Below are 18,510 nucleotides of genomic sequence, written 5' to 3'. Positions count from 1 at the left end.
AAAAGGAAAAAGAAATACTATAAAAAAATAATCACAATTATAATAGTAAAAAATAATAATAAAAAAATAAAAAATAATAATAAACACTCAAATTAAAACAATTAAAAATAAATAAAACAAAATAGTGATAAAAATACAAATTAAATACATTTAAATAGAAAGACTTTCAAACAAATATTAAAGTGTTTTTTTTTTCGTTTTAAAGTGTAAAAGACAAAAATATAAATAAATATGATAAAACATTACATAAAAACTTTACAAAATATTATTTAAAAACCAATCATTATAATAAAATACATTCAAAATAAAGATGTGTTGTGTTTTGGACACTCAGTGATGTACAAAGCTTTTCTGTCTGCTGCTTTCAGAAAGAGACAGAAACCAGTTTGTGGCTCAGTGGTTAGCGCAGATTCAAGATTCAAGGCTTTCATTGTCACGTGTGCATAGCAACCGTGTAGTTATGACAACGAAGATCTGAGGTCACAGGCTGCTCCATCAGAGCAACACAATAACACAGATACAACAGTACAAGTAAATAAAATAGAATATAGTAGAAACAGTGCAGCCCATAACCAGTGCTGCTGTGTGAATGAGAGCTCAAACCCTGAGCCAGGGAGACGAACACATACTGGACTCTGAATACAAATCAAATCTCTCTGGCCAGAACTACAGAAAAGGATAGGGGACACGTCTGCTCCCCCATGAAGTGGAACCACTGTACAGATCTTAACCTCTGCCTAACGTTGGCAGTAACATAATAAACTTCTAATGTACTAAAGACTGGTGTTTACATGGTGTTTGTCCTCGGTTCCCCTCCTCCACTCCTCCGATCGCATCTCCTGTGGGCGGGACTAAGACGCAAGGATAGGAGTCGAGGAGAGAATTGAGAAAGGGCTATAGGTTTTTGAAATATCATTGGGATAACAGGTAGAGGTCGTAGAGACAGGCTTTAACGCCCTCTCAGAGTCTTCATTCATAAGACTAGCGTTACGGGGAGGGATGAGTGCGGGATGAGTGTCTTCCTAGTTGGTTAAGTTAGAAAGATATTGACAGAAGTTTTTCCATTTTTTTCCAGGAAACTCTGTTAAAGATCCCTTCCCAATAATTCTATTCACAAATACATTTGATCCTGTGAACGCAGCATGAGACTCAGTCCAACCAGTCTGACTGCTAACTGTAAAAAGTGAGGTGAGGACACACACACACACACACACACACACACACACACACACACACACACACACACACACACACACACACACACACACACACACACACACACACACACACACACACACACACACAGGAAAGAGTTCCCTGTGAGGAGGAAGAGGAGTTCAGGCTGATGGGGGTCAGTCTGTCAGGAGGGCTACTGATGTGGAGGGGGATGCAACGGGAGGGCACTAGGACCCAGCAGCCATCAGAGAGCTCACCTGGGCCTTTGCTCCTGAAACACCTGAGAGACTCTGGCTGCGTTTCATTGGTCGATCAACACGCCCTCCTGGCCCCCCCTCAGGAACTCTGATCTAAAGTCTAAACAGTGAAACTCAAACGTCTTAATGCAGTATTCTCACCTTGTTACATGTGTCCTGATAATGAAGAAGTGTACTTGTACTAGACTGTAAAGTTACAACATGTACTTACAGCCAATATCTGTATCTGATGGCATTAGAATATATTCTATAAACTGTCATTCAACGGGAACTGTTTCACTACTTTTGCTGACAGTCTTTTAACTTATTTCTAAGTTTTCTGTTTTCACAGAGCACATTAAGGTTTTAGTTTCTGATGAAACTGTGAGGGACTCTTTCTCTGTTGTAGTCTTCTCTTCAGGTGTTCTGTGTTAAACACCAGCTGAGCAGGACGGAAGCCATTTTGTTTCTTAGTCTTCACTGTAAAAAAAAATAACTCAAGTCCAAACACGTCAACAAACGAAAAGAAAAGGTGTGTTCAATTCAGTCGGGAAGCTCAAATATGGGCCAAAAATAAAAGCTAAAGGTGTTGGAGGAGGAGGAGGAGGACCTCAAGTGGTCACTCTGAGGAACTGCAGCTGGTTTCTGGTTTCTCACAGAGGAGGACGAAGGACTCAGATCTTTAGTTTCAGAAACATTAGTGAAACCACAGTGTGATAATAATCAGTTTCAGGTCCTCTATTCAACACTTCACTAAAGTACAAGTTTAAACATCAAAATATACTTAAAGTGCAAAAGTACTCATTCTGCACCAGTTCATGATAATATGTTTCACATTATTTAATAATAATAATTAATTAATCCGTCTGTTCACTTTAATGTAACAGCTGGTAAAGGAGGAGCTTTTTCTTTTTTAAATAAAGGTCATATACAGTACATTGTGCCTCGTGAATTCCACCAAGGAATCATATTTTAATATATAGTTAAGGCAGGACAATTTGGTGATTATATTTAGTGTTATTAATCTAGATCTGAAACGTTTACACAACATGTTCTTTACATAAGTTATCACATACATGTACTTCAGAAAAAGTAGAATACTTGCTTCTAAGATGTAGAATGGTAGAAGAATAAAGTAGCAGGTAATGAAGTGAACTAAAGTAACTAAAAGCTGAACTGAAGTACAACACCTGAGTCAAGGTGCAGCAGTGAAATCCTGCATCAGCTCCATCTGGTGGAGCTTCCTCTGCTCTGATTGGTCCTCACCACTGACTCGGGACAATAAGCAGACTCTTCTCTGTCCAATCACAAACTACTAGTGTGTTCCTTTATTAAAGGACCTAAAATAATACAGAAAATCAATTTATTGTTTGTTTAAAAAAAAAAAATCAATACATTTATTTTCGTCATCTTTATTTTTTCCCCTTCAAATCTTCTGCTCTGAACTCCAAACACAGTTTCCTGTTGGCTGTTTAAAATGTATGAACCTCTAAAGTTAGTAAACAAACCATGTGAGAAAAGGATACTCGCACTACCCTCTGCCGCCACTAGATGGAGACAGGAGACCACTAATGGATGGCTGACTGCTACAGTAATTTTGCAAACCACTCCAGTTGCTGATGATGAAAGCCACAACATGCAAATGAACATAATTTTCGGATCATTATTTTTTTTAATAATTCTTTATTCTATTTTATTCTATTTTATTCTATTTTATTCTATTTTATCCCTCTTGTATTAATCCCATTATTTTTAGTGACATCAATAGGCCTATTACCTGACCTTTAATCTGATCTCTAACTTTATTAGGTTCCTAAATACACTAGGTCCATACTTCTCATTCCTTTCAATAAGCATCAGCAGGCCTATTGTTTTAACTTTTAATCTGACCCCTAAACTTAACCCATTGGGGTTAAATGCCTAAACATAAGTACATTATCCATGCGCTTCCTTCTTGTGAGTGTGCATCAACTGACCTATGATCTCACCTTTTAATCTGACCCCTCAACCTTACCAGCTGGAAGCAGGGGCTTAACTCCAAATTCTATAAAATACATTAACCATCTTTCCCTTAAAATACAACTACTAAACCATTCGGGCTCCTCGCCTAAACCCAAACCACATTCTCTCCCCACTTTTTCGTTCTGACCTTTCTTTCAGCCCCTATCCGGTCGAGCCCTATGTGGGGATAAAGAAAGGAAACGGGCCATAAACAGATACGGCCAAAGCGGCAAGAGGGGGCATCCGCCGTGACCACAGCTACCCTCCTCCGTGTCTCTGTCTTTCAAACTTCAATTACTCTGTCTACTGTACCTTTACACATTTCTGATTCAATCATGATTCCACGCTAAGATAAGAGCCGACACGCTATCTATGGCCCGTGCCCTTCCTTGGATCTCTGTATAACCATGAAGCCGTCGAGCGACATGGGGAGGTCCGGTGGCTTTACTTAACCGATTCCCAGCCAGTGCCTGGAGAAACGGGGGACTTATTCTGAACCGGGGTTTGATTGATTGAATCGCTCGTTTTCTCTGTTCTAATCACAAGCTCCTATTTGATCAGTCTTTAACTCACAATATTTACTCTATCCTTTCCATAGATTTGGAATCTAAGAAAAGAAGGAAAGAATAGAGAACGGCCAATATGACGTCCAGGGAGTACAATGACTTCCAGATTCTCACAAGAATCATCTTTAGGATCCTGCGTACCTACCACCACCAAGGAAAAATTAGGAAGACCATACAGGGCGCAAACAACCTCCTTCCACATTTGTTCTTGGCCAAAGACAAATTAGCAACTACATTTCGGCCCTACACCCCAACGGTAGAAACCTCCCATCTGCTTCAGGGCAATGCCACTAATTGGTTGCAGACTGGCTTACAGATTTCTGATGAGCACCACACTCAAACAATCACAGATCTGCTGTCTAAATTAAGGAAAATGACAGACGGAGAAGAACAAAGGGCCTGGGACATAGCCTGTCATTGGATAAAATCAAAATTCCACACAACAGAAAATTGGATTTTTATCCAAACGGCAGAAGACCTCAATCTGATGAACATCAGGATCGATGTACACAGACCCCCCTTTCTGGGGGACATTACCACTCCAGTCCACCAACTCGAGACTGGAGCATCCCGAGGCCTAAGCGGGGAACAACCTCCGGAGAAAAATAGGACACCCTTAGAGCCACCTACCCCCCTAACTATCACCAACAACCAATCAATCCCTCAGCCACAATTAATGGCCAAGAATGTGGTTTTCCCTAACCGAGATTTAACTCCGGTTAGTCCCTCTACTCCGACCACCCGCCCTCCTAGGACTGAGATGCTAGACAACACATCTCTGACAACACACATGTTTCCGGAACCTAGACCGGAACGCTCCAGACCTCTAATAACGGAGGACTTCAATCTTTCCCCTTCTCCTCCGACAAGTCTGGCCACACGCCATGAACACCGGGGAAATAAGAAAAAGAATTGGTCCCTGAACCCTAAACGTGAGGTCCTAATAATTGGGGACTCCAATATCTCCCGTCTCCAACCGATAGAGAATATCAAAATACAGGTGGATAGCTTCCCAGGGGCCAATTTGGGCCAGGCCGCCTTTCTTATCAAACACATGACCCCAACATCAGGAGAGGTCCGAAAAGTTCTTCTGTGCTTTGGCCTCAACGATAGGGACAATAGCAACAGAGCTATCGTATCAAATAATCTGGATCAGCTTTTAGCTTCCACCAGAGATACCTTCCCCAATGCCACAGTACGTATGACAAGCATCAACTACGCTCCGGAACTGTCATTTAGCACCATCAGAAACATCAGAACCCTTAATAAACTGATCATTCAAACCCCAAACTACATACCGGAACTGGAGCGTAAATACTTCTCCACCAAAGGGGACCGTATCCATTGGACCCCCTACACGGCTGAAAAAATGTGGGAACACTGGAAATCATTCCTAAACCTATAAAATAAGCCGAGGGACAGGACTATACTTCGGGACTTGTTAAACAGTAATTTGACCATAATCATTTTCCCTTTTAGAGTTTACTCCTTTCAAGGTAACAAGGCACCTAGAGGGTCTCCAAAACAAGAGGAGTTGAACTACAAAGTAATTCCTTTGGATAGGGGGTCTTTCACATATTTGTATATATTTTCAAAAAAATACATAAAAGGTCAAACTATACATGTTTCCTATTATTCCAAAGTGTATTGACTTGAACTGCACTAAGCAGCCATAGTGGTTTCTCTATAGAGGAGTCTTACTCTTTGTTTCCTTTTTTTACATCCTTTTGTTAGGAATCCTCTATGTACATATATACACTCCTTTTAGAGTGTCTAAAGTTAAAACTATACATGTTTCTTGAGTATATTTCCAAATCTATCTACTGGTAAGGAACCAATCACTTTAAGTGTTTCCTGTTAGGGGAGTCTAACTAAAAAACATAATCCTTGATAGGGGTCCTATATATTTTTTAGAGAAAGATAAAATATAAACACTATATATATTTGTTCTCATATCTTCCTCATCGTTTATTACTTCATCCCCTTGGATAGACTAGACAGAATTTAGTATTATTGTGATTATTTCTTTATAGTTTTCCTTTTTGAAATAAGATGTTAGGGAATGACAAGTTATTGTTATTTCTGTAATACTTAAAAAGTATATATACGTTGATTGATCATTTTCTATTGAATAAAAACACCAAAAATAATTGGATTCGGTTTGTTCCTTCCCTCCCTCCTTTCTTCTTAGTAATGATGCTGAATAAAGATGCTTATTTTTTACTCAACTACAGGTTTAATATACAGAACACAAATAATAATTACAGTAGGATGATGTTTATTAATTACTTTCTTATTCTACATATGACATAATAATAGGATTCTCTGCTCACTACACTTAACCCAGACCTTTCCCCTCTCAGGCCTTCCGGGGTCCTGCCAGAGGGTAGCAGGTTTACAGAGAAAGCCTATTCCGGCTAAGGGAGAGTGGAACGTATGCACTGCCCAACTCCTGACCTCTGAACTTCTCTAACCAGTATCCCACCAGAGATACACCTCTTTCTCTCCCTCTCTCCGTCTATCTTCACCCTATTTCTAAAAGAGAACTTTTAATAGGTGGGTCGCTTAACCCTTAATACAACTACTTTATTCCAATCCTTTTTAACTCTCTTACTTATTCTAAAATAATACAAAAAGCGGTTGACTAACTAATTTTATTAAGTGAAGGCGCTGTAACATCCGCTTTATTCACTCCTAATATTAAAGACTTGTAATACGCAAATGCAAACATAACCTCTCTGAGAAGTAGCCTATTTAATTTTGGGATTCTTTTTCTATAAAAAGGATCTATGTATATTTATTTATTATAAATGATACCGTTTGGTTTCACCTTTATATAGACACAAACAATAAAAATAAAAAAAACAATAAAAAGTCTATTCCCCTCAAAAAGGGTCAGATAACAACCTTTACCGTGCTACCACGGAGCTAATAGAGTGCTAACGGATGCCGTCATGAGCTCAGGAGTATATGAACCATGACCCCGGACCGGATGTTGATACCATTAGCCCACGGCTATTGGGGAGCGACATGCTATGCTAATGATGCTACTGAAAACACGAGTCAAAACCTAGGGAGGCTAATGGCTATGATTGTTCTCTCTATTTGGAGAGCTTTTTATGCTGCCGTTCATGAAGATTGCACTGGACAAATAGGAGCGTCAATAGTACATGACCCTATAAACCTCTTTTTAAAAAAACATAGTACTCTCTCTGTTTTTAGATGAATGACAAACTATGGCAACTTGATCTTCAGATAATCCTGGTTTTTTTAGACAACAAAACGGATTATTTTGACTAATATTTTGGGTTTTTTTCTGATTCAAAGACCATTTGTCTTTCAATTTTAACCACTAAAAATAACCAATAAAGTACTCTTCCCCTTCACAAGCTTAATCCAAAGGAACCTCTCCGGTCACTCAGGGTTTATGACAATCCCTCTGGTATCCTTTACAATAATAATAAATTGTTTTTAATAAACAAACCATGTGAGAAAAGGATACTTGCACTACCCCCTGTCACCACTAGATGGAGGCAGGAGACCACGAATGGATGGCTGACTGCTACAGTATTTTTGCAAACCACTCCAGTGGCTGAGGATGGGAGTCACAACATGCAAATGAACACAATTTTCGGATCGTTTAGTTTGAAAAATAAATCTTTATTTTATATTATTCTAAGCTGACCCCTAAACTTAACCAATTGAGGTTAAATGCCTAAACATAAGTACATTATCCATGCTTTTCTTTCTTGTGAGGGTACATCAGCTGACCTATCACCTTACCTTTTAACCTGACCCCTAAACTTAACCATTTGGGGTCATATGCCTAAACATAACTGCAATGTCCATACTTCTCATTCTTTGTAGTATACATCAGTAGACCTATCACCGTACCCTTTAACTTAACCGATTGAGGTCTGGTGCCTAAACATAAATACTATATCCGTACTTCTCATTCTTTGTAATATGCATCAGCGGGCCTATCACCTTACCCTTTAACCTGACCCCTAAACTTAACCATTTGGGGTCATATGCCTAAACATAAGTACATTATCCATGCGTTTCGTTCTTATTAAGTATACTTCAGCTGACCTATTATCTTACCTTTTAATCTAACCCCTAAACTCAACCATTTGAGGTCATATGCCTAAACATAACTGCAATGTCCATACTTCTCATTCTTTGTAATATACATCAGCAGGCCTATCACCTTACCCTTTAACCTGACCCCTAAACTTAACCGGTTAGGATCTGGTGCCTAAACATAAATACTATGTCCATACTTCTCATTCTTTTAGTATGCCTCAGCAGGTTTATTACCTTACCTTTTATCTGATCCCTAAACTTAACCAATTGGGATTTGGTGCCTAAACACAAATACTAGGTCCATGCTTCTCAGTATTTTTAAATATACAACAACAGACCTATTACCTCACCCTAATCTTACCCCTAGACTTAACCTATTGGGGTTTGGTACCTAAACATAAATACTAGGTCCATGCCTCTCATTCCTTTTAAATATACATCAGCAGGCCTATTACTTTACCTTTAATCTGACCACTAATCTTAACCACTCTGGCTCTTTGCCTAAACCTAAACCACATTCTCTCCCCACTTTTTCATCCTGATCTTTCTTTCAACCCCTTTCTGGGCGAGGCCCTTTTGGGTGTAACGTAAGGAAACGGGCCATAAACAGATACGGCCATTGCGGCAAGGGGAAGGCATCCGTTGGTAACCACCTACTAACCTCCCTGTCTCTGTCCTTCAAGCTTAATTACTCTGTCTACTTCACCTTTACACACTTATGACTCAGTCATGATGCTGAGCTAGGGCATGAGCCGACACGTCCTCTAGTGCGCGTGCCTTTCCTTGGATCTCTGTATAACCATGAAGTCGTCGGGCGACATGGGGAGATCTGGGGGCCTTTTCAAAAACAAAGACCACAGAGCATTGAGAGCAGTGTTGGGAAAGTTCACTTTCTACATGAACTAGTTCAGTTCACAGTTCACACATTTTAAAATGAACTAGTTCAGTTCATAGTTCATAATTCAAAATGTTGAACTAAAGTTCATGGTTTCAAAAATGAACTAATTTATAGTTTATAGTTCTTTTTTCAATACGTTGCTGCGAGCTATTATTTGTCAAAATGATTTCCATAACCCATATAGAACCACAGACAGCAATCAGAATACTGGCATTTCCATAACGCTTTGCTGCCGCCCATTCAGTCCACACTAGTAGCAGCTGCAGCTTTCATCTCTACATTATATTTTCAAAAACATGAGGAAAAACATGCTTCTTGAATGGTCTTTATTAAGTATAATAATCTAAATATACTTAAAGTACCAAAAGTGAAAGTAGTCATTGTGCAAACATTTAACATATAAACATGTGCCGACATAACTCTGTACTAACACAACACGAGGTAGGAACCAGGCTGAGGTATGAAACTAAGGTTGTACCTCAAAGTTCAATATTCAAAGTGCAAAACATTTAAACATTAATTATCTTTTCATTAAGTCAGTCGCATTCTTTTTTTTTCCTGACTTGTTTGCCCAAAGAACAAAAAGTTCTATAACTTGGGTGCAATATTCAGCCCAAATGAATGAGGCAAAAAAAGGTAAAAAAAATTAGGTAAAAAAACCCAATAACTTAAAGAGTCAGTCAGAGCCCAAGGCCCATGGACAGTACTGCTATTACTTTCTGTCCAGTGTGAGTGAAAATACTGAGTGAAGATCTGTCACCACTGGTTACAGTTCAAATAAATAACTAAAATAACTAAATCACAAATAATAATTTGTGAAAATAAAAAAAGAGTCCAAAAGTGTGCAGGGGCAAGGACATTGTTACTTTCTGTCCATCCTGAAAAGGCCTTATCTGAATGAAGATCCTCTGTCACTGGTCAAAGTGGTCTGGTCTCTCCCTGGTGGATCTGCTGTTTCGGTCACAGTGGTCTGGTCTCTCCCTGGTGGATCTGCTGTTTCGGTCACAGTGGTCTGGTCTCTCCCTGGTGGATCTGTTGTTTCGGTCACAGTGGTCTGGTCACTCCCTGGTAGATCTGCTGTTTCGCTCACAGTGGTCTGGTCTCTCCCTGGTGGATCTGCTGTTTCGGTCACAGTGGTCTGGTCTCTCCCTGGTGGATCTGCTGTTTCGGTCACAGTGGTCTGGTCTCTCCCTGGTGGATCTGCTGTTTCGGTCACAGTGGTCTGGTCTCTCCCTGGTGGATCTGCTGTTTTGGTCACAGTGGTCTGGTCTCTCCCTGGTGGATCTGCTGTTTCGGTCAAAGTGGTCTGGTCTCTCCCTGGTGGATCTGCTGTTTTGGTCAAAGTGGTCTGGTCTCTCCCTGGTGGATCTGCTGTTTCGGTCAAAGTGGTCTGGTCACTCCCTGGTGGATCTGCTGTTTCTTGCTTCCTGTAAAAACAAAAACAAGATATGCTCTGACTGTTATTTTCATGCAGCTCACCTCTGCACACCAATATACTCATCTCCATTAGCAATACATTGTACTTCTATAGCCCAAAAAACAGGTCACAAAAATAATATATATACCTTCAAATATTTTTGTTTGCATTCAAGATCAGCTGCTTCTCAAAGTTGTCATCTCCCAGCCGGTTTCTCCTGGGCCTGAATGAGAAATTAAAGAAAAAGAAGAAAGAAGAAGAAGAGAAGGCATTTTAACATCATGATTATTGTGGCAAACATTGTAACAGTAATCTGTATTAAAGGAATTGTGTACTGAGGCAAATGGCAATTACTGAAATAATTAGATGAGGAATATAATCACAGCTCATCCCTACCTGAATATTTGACCACCGATGCTGAAGAGCCTCTCTACCGGAGCGCTTGAGGGCAGTGCTGTGTTTTATGAACAGCCTTTTGAGTTTTGGAAACTGCATGTACTCATCAAACCCATCTGTGGTTGGGGCATCCAAATACGTGTCCACTTCAGATTTTTGAGGAACCTGAGGGTTTCTGTTAAATCTGAAGAATGAAGCTGCAGGATCTTTCTTGTTACTTTCGCCACTGGACTGGGTTTGAGCTGAGTCTCTTGCATCCGAGTCATCAGAGTTGGTTTGCAATTCTCTTTTCAGCATCAATCTGTGCTGCACATGTTTCTCCTCATCTTGGACCCAGTCAAGCTTGAATCTTGGCACCAGTATAGCGGACAGTATGTGCTCCCTCTTCTCCAGAAGACCTGCCAGCCTTGTGCTCAGTGACTGCAAGATGCTCTTTATGAGGGGACGGCATGTAATGAGACCCTCTGCAGCAGTGGGTTTTGTGCTCTCATCCAACAGGTCATTCATATGACATTGCAGTTGCACAATGGTTGGAGCCAGGTACCCAAGAAAGATGTTCTTCTCTGCTTGGAGGATGTTTAGTGCAAGTGCCAAAGGCCTCATCACATCCACAAACTTGTGTATGAAGTTGACTTCATCTGGTGAGAATCGACGAAAGCCAAACTCATCACTCACATCGTGCAGGAGCAGCTTGTCATGTAGGGGAGTGGCATCATTTGCAGAGGTGACCTCATCCACATTCATTTCTGCCTTGGTAGTTAGTGTTGCAATGCGAGACAGTCGCTCCATGGAAAGAAATACAGAGTTCCATCTTGTGTCATTTGGCGCAACAAAGCTAATCCCAAGCTTTTCCTCCACAGTATCAGAAGCCTTTGAACTCCGCTTAACCTTGTTCCACAGAGCAGATGCTTTTGCAAAAACAGCCCTTGACATTGCTTTGTAGCATTTTTCAGTTCTGTATCTTTGGCCACTAGATTCAAGGTGTGAGCCATGCACCTTATGTGAGGGGGGAGAGAGGGATGTTTCAAATCTGACAGAGGCTCAGGCTCCATCTGGTCATCTTCATCTGAGCTCTCACTGGCGGCAGCAAAGGCTGAATCTGGTTCATTGGCATCTTTACTTTCAGTTTCATCAAAGTTGACCACTGCACTGAAAAAAAAGGCAGTTGGATTAACATGATTTTAATATGGAAACCGGTTGCACACATTAAAAACATGTGTACTCAAAACTATTCCATAATGTTAGAGACACACAACTATGTTATGTCAAAGAAACATGAAATTGTTATGTTCATTTGAATATTTCCTTTAATACAGGTATATTCATTTACCCTATGTTTAACCAACATTACTTTTTATGTTCATTATAGGCTTTTAATATACTCATTTCATTTGTACCTGTTGAAGCCACATGAATGTTTTGTTTAAACTCCATGCTATAGTTTCTGTTTAATCTACCTAGTGCTCAAGGGGTACATAAGATTATTTATTTCATGTGAATAGAGGCATGTCGTACATTCTTCTACAGGATCCATCCTAATCTCTTATATCTATAGCATTTATCATAACATTTTAAAACAAATAGTCAATAAAGACAAACACATTTCTTTGAACAACATTCATGTATTTTTCTCAAAAAATAAAACAATATTAACAACCACCACACATCCAGATGAGCTTTTGGTTTTTCCATCATGCAGCCCCAGGAGAATTAACAAATACATTGAAAATAAAGAAATAGAAGAAATAGAAAAAGTTTGTGATGCATGTACATATACATTATTGTGTTAGAACACAGCAAGCAGGAAACTATTCTCCCGACCAAAAGAAAGGTTTATTGGACCAAATGGCAAAGAAAGGCTTATTTTTGTAACTCATTCATAGTAAACAATTAACAGAAAATGTCAATGCCTAGCCGAAAAAAGGAAATGTTCTTGCAAATCCATTATTTAAATAGTAACCTGCTAATATGAAAGGGAACTTTAATACAAAAAAGATATGGCATTGCTTTGGAAGAATACATGACAGTATAATAATGGCCTGGTTTCTCACCACGTAAAGAAAGTATTACAAATAAAAACAAGAACTGACATTTTGAAGTAGCGCAATTAGTACATTCTGAAACACATGACAAGTGGTACATTCTGAAAACACATGACCCCAGGAAAAACCCACATTTCTGAAACATGCAAATCAATACAGCAAAAAGCATGAGCAAAGGAAGTGCAAGACAGTTGTATCGATGAAAGTCCAGGATGAATGCTGTAAAAGCGCACAATGGTCCATGGCAACAGCTCACTCAAACAGTTTGTTTTTAAACGCTTGGGCTTTCTTGGAGAGCATGTTGCCGTCTAGCTCCATTAACATTTGCTGGGGCACTTCGAACGTGCACTTCAGTTTAGGGGGGTCGTCCAGGTTCATTGCATACATTAGTCCAAACAGCATGGTAGCAGCGAGTGCAATGTTGTCCACATCAGTTAGTACCTGTTGGCCTTCCAGGACAATCTGTCCTCTGGTCTCATCTGTCCTCTGGTCTCATCTTTCCTCTGGTCTCATCTGTCCTCTGGTCTCATCTGTCCTCTGGTCTCATCTGTCCTCTGGTCTCATCTGTCCTGTGGTCTCATCTGTCCTCTGGTCTCATCTGTCCTCTGGTCTCATCTGTCCTCTGGTCTCATCTGTCCTCTGGTCTCATCTGTCCTGTGGTCTCATCTGTCCTCTGGTCTCATCTGTCCTCTGGTCTCATCTGTCCTCTGGTCTCATATGTCCTCTGGTCTCATCTGTCCTCTGGTCTCATCTGTCCTCTGGTCTCATATGTCCTCTGGTCTCATCTGTCCTCTGCTCTCATGGTGGAATTGTGTTTGGCAACATAAAGTCCCACCGTAATCCCCTGAATGGACCGCAGAATGACGTCTTCATCTTCTGCCTGCAGAGCGCACAGTCACAAAAGGAACAGAGTGAGATCTAACAAATCAATACATATATATACCCATTACTAAGTCCCTGTGTCTAACAAGTACATTTGGTCAGATTTCAGTACTTTTAAGCCTCCTTGTTATCTGATATACTCCTGTCTGACCTGATAAAGAATGTTTCATTTCCTGTATCCGTTTTAAATTAAAAGCCCTCTAGCTTTTCAGTGTAGTCTGGCTATTAAACCAAAAACAGGGATTTTCACTTACTTTAGGCTGTATACTATGTGGTGTTTCAATAAATACATATTTTAAAGCCAAACAAAAAAATCAAAAGGTCAAATATTACTTCGACTGACCACAAACTCTCTCATTGAGGTACACACACAGAGGTACACACACAGAGGTACACACACAGAGGTACACACACAGAGGTACACACACAGAGGTACACACACAGAGGTACACACACAGAGGTACACACACAGAGGTACACACACAGCCGCTTGAGAAGACAATCCCGGCCTAAATCGACATCATCAACCTAAGTGAAGGGGAATAAGAAAATAAAGAATCTGTTTTGCTCAATGAAATGTGTACACTATTGACTCGATGTATAATTTCCTTAAAATGAATTCTTACTTGAGTCATGTTTGACATAATACAGTTCAGACGCTGGCCTATCTGTCCTCCTCTCTTCTCAAAAACCTTCAGAGGTTTGTCAGACAGCACATCCAGCTGAGAGAGAAATGTTGATTGGAGGGGCAGGGTTGTTATACGCTTAAACTCCACATTTATCAAAGAAAACAAATTATCACAGTCATAAAAATCAAGAAATCATTTCATTTTCTAATGATGTCATGATTGTAGTTGTGTGCTTGCCTCAAAACGATGCAGAGAAACTAGTCCATGCATTTGTTACTTCAAGGCTAGCTTATTGTAACTCTTTATTATCAGGGTGAACCAAAAACTCAGTTAAGTTGCTTCAGCTGATTCAACATGTATTGACCAGAGCACGGAGAAGGGACCACATTACTCCTGTTTTGGCTCTATAGTGAGAATAACTTTTTATATCAAGTACGAACAACCAGGTTAGACTACATTACATTTCATTTAGTTACGTTTTTTTCCAAAGCGACTTAAAATAAGTATTACTGATGTAAGACTACATATAAGAAACACCCTTATAGCCATTTCAACAAACAAAACATGATCACTTTGTGAAGGAGGCTTGATCGCAGAATGTTTGGCTTTTGCCTCTCACTTTCTGAATCACTTTTGCCTAATAAATCAGAACATGTGTATATCCCTGCAATGTTTGCAGTATGTAAATGTTATGAATAAATATTCAGAAATCGTCAGACTAATATCAGTTTTCAATTAGTTAAAGATCAAGTTTAAGTTACTCAAGTAAATCACAGAAAACATTTGAATACTCACCATTTACTACAGAGCCTTTGGAACAATGTTCAAAGCAAGGCTGAGGTCAATCTTCTCCACACCAATTACCTATCACAGAAAAACTGATTTGAAATTATTTCATTATTCACAAACAAATAAAACAAAAATGTTCTGCTCCTTAAAGGCGACATTTACCATTTAATGATGTACCTTTAGGTTAATATGAACCGACTTCGGCCGAGATGGGCGCCTCCAGTGTAAAAAGCTACAGTTGCCTATACTAATGCAGAGAGTACAACTTTGTACGGAGCCATGCACATCAGCGTTGGGATCTCATTTCCATTGGTTTCAATGGAGACGTGCACTGCAGCAGAGCGCACCGCTCGTCATGTGACGAGGAACAACCAATCAGAACCGAGAAACATCTCAACTTCCGTAAACACAAGTGTACGGCAATTGTGGAAGTTAAGTTCATTTCACAGCGGGTGGATCGTAACCCTTACTTGATAATTGTGTTGGTGAACACGAATCAATGGATTACATTTTGTGACTATAACACAAAATGCCATGAGACTGGGTTGACCCACCACAGTTAGCTTTGCTAGCTTAGCTACAGATGGCGTCGAATTTATGTTCAAGCACCTGAAGGCGTTTATAATGCATTTTGATGGTGAGACGACCGGTGTTAATTAAACCGAGCTAGACGTATAACGCTATAACTTTACACACAGCATTGATTGGGATATGACAACGTTGCTGCTGTGTTGAAACTTAGCCTTGACATGTATTTTTACAGGCCAGCGGCAGCCTTGTCCGATGTTGGGTTGAATACGGTTAACCGTTGAAACATGGCGGCGACGTACAAGCGCATGTAGACCATGGCGGAAATGTATGTGTTATACATTTTCGCTGAGAGGCCATGTTCGTACGTTTTATAAAGAACTTGTGTGTATGTGTGACTATACATGGAATGGGGGGCATTGTTGTTAAGCGGTTAGTAACGTCTGTTTATTGGGGTAGCCGGCCGCCGGTGACTCTGACATTGTTGTGTTACAGGTCTTGTTGTTTGGTTGAGGGTAAAAAACATCTAAAACTTGAGAGAAAAAATATATACTTTGCAGCCACACCCCGTTGCCAAGCAACACTTATTGTTTAGGTCACGCAGCTCCGTGATCACCTGAAGCTCAGCCGCTGTAACGGTCCGATGAGCGGAGCAAAACACACGTTTCAAGTTAGACCAAACACACTTAGCTATTTTATCTACCTCTGGAACTAGCTAAACTAGTTATACATATGTTTATTCTTCACTGTCGGGTCACTCGTTACTGGAGTAGCGAGCTGCATGAGATACTGACGGGCTGTCAGGAGAGGGAGAGAGAGAGAGAGGAAAAGAGAACCCTCTGTTTATTATACCGGTGTTATTATCTAAAGTGAATGTTAATTTTGAATAACGTAGTTAATATACTATTAGTGGTTTGTTTAAATGTGTTCATTGTTTTGTTTTTTGTTTGTAGAAGAATACCATTTATTGATTTATTGTAAAATGAATCCAAACGTTTTGATCTGTTACGATGATAAACTGAAGCAATTTAAAAATTAACCCCATTAACTGAGTTTTAAATCATTTTTTCGTTAAGTCCGACTAAGTATATGAGGAAGGATGAAAACTAACAAATTAAAAGTTTCAAAAATGATATCTCTGCGAGTGCTGACTGAACTGAATGTCCTATATGTTTCTCTTGTATTTCAGGGCTGGATCACATGCAGTGCAGATTTTACAGATTTGCAAGCTCCAATCAAGAGACTCTTCTAAAACATTGTCGCCTTTGTCACGGAAAAGGTGCGAACTGGCCCTGTATTCACACTGACTGTGTATGTCAGTCAATTGGCAAACTATACTATACCCTGCCCTACCACTCCACTCCAGGCCCCTCCAACACAATACGCCCCACTTTCCAATCAGTCCCCAAAATTGTAATACCAGTTTTTTTTTTTTTCAAAACATCCAAACTATCTATCCCCTTAAGATGGTGCAGACTTTGAACAAGACAGCTACCCAGGAATTTGCTGCACAGAAAAAACATGACATTGTGGTTACAATCAAATTACATTGTTTTATTATTTTGTTTTTCAGATATCTGAAGAATTTCACCGGATCACCAGCAAAGACCTCCTGGGGACCTTCGGGGCAGCCTTTGACAAACATGTGCCTTGCCTGCTGAAACTGTACCGGGCTAGGAAGGGAGCTTTTGGACAGAAGATGGAAGACCTCTTGGAAAAACTTGATGAAAAAGTGAGTGAAGTGCCTCAATCTAAGAGCATGCAAAAGTTGAGGGGAGAATGGCCGGAGCCGGGTCCACCAAAGCCCTATCCCCTGTTTGAAAATATGAAATGCCCTTCGCCTAACATTTGTAGGAGTGAAAACGCTTTGATGGAAAGGCTTCAGTAAAAATGGATGTTAAAAGTCATTGCTTGGTGTTCTTAGTTGGTGCAATTTGAGAACTATAACAATATTTTTAATTTGTAAAAGTAGAATTGTCCGCAGGATTGCAGTTTTTGTTTTGTTTTGTTTTGCCAGTCTTTTACTGAAGCATGCTACTGGGATCTGAGCTGTTCTTTATCCTCCTCATTACTATACAGAACGTCGGATTTTGTATAAATTCACTACGGCACTAAACTCATTGATATGTTTGTGTGTTTCCACTGGGTACTCCTTAGACATCCGACATTGTGTCTCACCGAAAGACAGGAGCACTGAGAGGCCTGCCGAGATGACACAACCAAGTTTCTTCTGGAGTGTTTGGTAAGTAATACTAACTGTAGGAAATAAACTTATTAACACAATACAAGTAATATTGCTTAATGTAGCTTAAACATTTTATGACCTCATAGCTTATGCTAATCATTTATGCATAATACACTTTGTGTAAGATTTATTTTGAGCCCAGAGATGTTTTCACCTCATGAACTCGAGCGCGATGAGTTCACCCAAAATTAAAAATAAATATCAGCGCTGTTTGAGCAACAGCCAACCCGATACATCTGGCCATTGTTGTCTGGTGTTCTTTATCAGAAAATACTTCTTTATAGAAGTCGGCACAACAAGGTTGGTGGGTGATAGCCGCCGTGCTGTTGAGTTGCAATTATAACTTCCACAAGCTGAATGTTAAGACTCAGTAGCTTGGTGCTAAAGCTAGAATCAGTGGATATGTATTTTGCCGTTTAGTTTTCCATAGCACTCATTCATGCATATTTGACTTTTCCTCAGGACACTGACCATGAAGAACGATTGCTGAGAGGTGTGTCTGTGGCCATCCTCACCGTCATTGAAGATGATGATGCCGCCATATCGCCAAATGTGCGAGACGTGGCTGTTGTGTGGGAAGGGACCATTGTACTGCATGACCTGCCAGACCTCTCTACTG

At 40.0% G+C, this 18,510-nt stretch overlaps 1 long non-coding RNA gene across 1 annotated transcript; it reads left to right on the top strand.

The window, feature by feature from the left end:
• The first annotated feature begins 16,835 nt into the window (after positions 1–16,835).
• Positions 16,836–17,861, top strand: LOC307044291. The gene is made up of 3 exons (XR_013809599.1): positions 16,836–16,925; positions 17,220–17,378; positions 17,804–17,861. It is a non-coding gene; the product is annotated as an uncharacterized lncRNA (long non-coding RNA).
• Positions 17,862–18,510: the final 649 nt, after the last annotated feature.

This window comes from Notothenia rossii, assembly GCF_949606895.1.
Source record: "Notothenia rossii genome assembly, chromosome: 6".
NCBI classification, from domain to species: Eukaryota; Metazoa; Chordata; class Actinopteri; order Perciformes; family Nototheniidae; genus Notothenia; species Notothenia rossii.
The sequence above is the reverse complement of the archived record's forward strand: the minus strand, read 5'-3'. Positions and strand labels throughout refer to the sequence as shown.